At 47.2% G+C, this 2,970-nt stretch overlaps 1 protein-coding gene across 16 annotated transcripts in view; it reads right to left on the reverse strand.

Moving 5' to 3' along the window:
• The window catches only part of TCF7L2 (transcription factor 7-like 2 (T-cell specific, HMG-box)), a 186,705-nt gene that overhangs the window by 28,057 nt on the left and 155,678 nt on the right, over positions 1–2,970 (reverse strand). The window lies entirely within an intron of this gene.

Consider the following 2,970-nt stretch of genomic DNA (forward strand, 5'->3'; position numbering starts at 1 on the left):
CCATGACCAGACTTTCCCAAATTATTCTTTCTCCTCCCCCCCACCCCACACCCCCTCCATTGTGCCATGCTACAACTTAGCCCAGCAAGATCACAAAGAAAAAATTAAGCTGAAACAAGCGAACTACTGGGCCATTTACTGAGAGTAATCCAATTGCAAAAAACCCTATTCCCAATAGAGGATTTTCACTAAAATCCTACAACAGGGACATTTAACCAGATTAGGTACCAGGGAAGATAAAGAGGCTAGTATTAGATGATGAATGGATTAGAGTCAAGTTTCATTTCAGAACGTGTCTTCATTTCCTTTTATTACTTTTAGGAGGGCACAACTTGCATTAACATCAAGGAAGAGGAATTGCATGAAAAGAAAAGTGAGGGTCTCGTGCTGCTCACTAGCGCCTCCCGAGTTCAGGGACCACCATGCAGTTAGTTCTCATCTTTTTTTTTTTTTTTTTGGTAAATAGGTGAGGAAGGGGTACAACATAGAGTATTTCCTACCACAGTTCATTGTGGGGAAGGCATCTTTAAAAAGTGCTTCTCGCTTTCTCATGAATATGTTTGGAAAGAAAAATATGCCCTTCTTGATGCTCCAGAAAAAATAAAATAAAAAAAACTACAGAAAAAGAGGCCGAGCCTTCCCACAGCCTGATTTAATGAAGCCTATAAACAACTGGACACTTTGGGAGAAAGCGCTAGCTGGTGGCTCACAGGAGCCTTGCGTTGTGAGTTATCAGTGTGCAGCCAAAGCATGAAAATAATAAATAAATAAATAAAAGCACCGACATTAAAAATGCCAAAGCGGAGGGGAGCTTTGGAACTCAGTAATACATCCTTCGTCAGCAGCCCTGATGGTCTGGACAGGCCAAAGGCAGTGGAAGGAGAGGCCGCTGCCCCAGGGCTCACGGGCGCGCACTGAGGAGTTCTTTAGGGAATGCTGCTGTTTAGTAGGACAGCATGAGAAGTAACCAACAGGCAAGCTCCCATTGTGTGCTGGGGTGGAGAGGGAAAGAACACGGAGAGGCAGGGAGGGAAAGGGACCGCCATGGTCACATGAAGCGAAGACCATTAAGAGGAGAGGAAAAGGACTGTTGCTGCCTTCCCAAGTTTTCTATTTGGTTGGAAAGATACACACCCGCTGAAATGAAAAACAGCAGGCCAGTTCCAGACAGTTTAAAGTAACTGCAGGAAAACCGTGAAACCAGAGGGAAGAACGACAGACAGCCCAGGAGGGGAAGGAGGATGGTCACTAAGAGCTGGAAGGACTTCCAGGGAATGGACTACCGTACACAATGGAAGGAAGCAAATGTATAAACCCGAGAGCGGTGTACAAGTGCTGGGAGTGGGCAGCGAAACTGGCAATTCGAGTTAAGCATCTCTCAGGATGCTTATCACCAATTCAGATCCCTGATCCCAGGAGATCTTCTGGTACAGACCTGAGGAAGTCTCACCTGGGTCCCACTGAGTGCCATGATCCCTTGACCAGAGAGCCAGGCAGGCACAGACAAGCACACAGGTCCTAGGAGACCTGTCCTACTCATCAATCAAGTCCTAGTGTAAGAGAATCCATGGAAAGGGCCTAGCACAAACCCTCCCACAGGTAAGCACAGGAAGGTGGCTCACTACACTGTTACTGTTACTGTTATTGTTACTGTTAGGGAGAAGCTGCCCGATGTCGTGGTTTTTGGCTGTGGCACGAAAGTGCCCATTGCACAGCTGTCTTTCAAGCAAGACTAACAGGAAATGAGGGGGAAACCTTTCTCTGTTTGTCCGGCAAAGAATAAAGATAGCTTTTGGGCAACAGTGGTGTTATTTGGACGTACGCAGAATTTAAAAGTTAGCCCGGCTGGTGTGGCTCAGTGGTTGAAGTTGAACTATGAACCAGGAGGTCACGGTTCGATTCTGGGTCAGGGCACCTGCCCAGGTTTCGGGCTCGATTCCCAGTAGGGGGTGTGCAGGAGGCAGTCGATCAATGATTCTCACCATTAATGTTTCTCTCTCTCTCTCTCCCCCTTTCCTATCTGAAATCAATAATAATATATTAAAAATTAAGTCTCCCTTTCTCTTAGATACATGTATAAAGATGATTCCAACAAAAGTTGGGCACCTGTCCTGGATGGGCACCTGTCCTGCCATCACCTGAACCTAGCCAACTGTTTTTTTTCCTGTTTGGTCTAAACTCGAAAGCATAGGGGTGGAGTGAAGGGGATTTGAAGATATATATATATTTCTTTATTGATTTCAGAGAGGAAGGAAGAGGGAGAGAGAGATTGAAACATCAATGATGAGAGAGAATCATTGATCGGCTGCCTCCTGCACGCCCCCTACTGGGGATTGAGCCCGAAACCCAGGTATGTGCCCTTGGCCGGAATCGACCCTGGAACTATTCAGTCCGCAGGCTGACGCTCTATCCACTGAGCCAAACAGGCTAGGGCAGAAGTACTGATGGTGCCTTTCGGAGGGAAAGCAGACATGGTGCTGTTTTCTGACCCTACTTGCCTACCAGGCAGCTCATTACAACACAGTGTAGCCACAAGTCTCTCCAGGTTGATTGGTTCCCAAGCAAAGCAGGGATGTGGTCATAGATGCAAAAGCTAGGGTCTAACTCCCATGGGCCTCCTGCACCTGGGTTGCTTTGACAAGAGGATGTTCTTGCTGAAAAAGCCTCGTCTCTCCAGCCTCAGAACCCCAGCGTCTTTTCTTCCTGCGCTGCCTTACGCCCACTGCTGGGGTCATGCATGTACCTCTCTTACACTCCTTAAGCACAAGGACTGTGTCTTCTAGAACTCTGTGTCCCCTGTCATGCTCAGCCTGTGCGAGTGCTGAGCACAATCTCACAAATTGCACAAGAACCATCAAATTGCAACTGCAAGTATTATAAGAAAAGATAGAGCCAACCTCACAGATCCATAGCAGCCAATGAGAGTGCTCTCTACATGGAGTCTATGCAGAATCATGGCACAGAGCTTGG

Source organism: Myotis brandtii, unplaced genomic scaffold (genome assembly GCF_000412655.1).
Source record: "Myotis brandtii unplaced genomic scaffold, ASM41265v1 scaffold441, whole genome shotgun sequence".
Classification (NCBI taxonomy): Eukaryota; Metazoa; Chordata; class Mammalia; order Chiroptera; family Vespertilionidae; genus Myotis; species Myotis brandtii.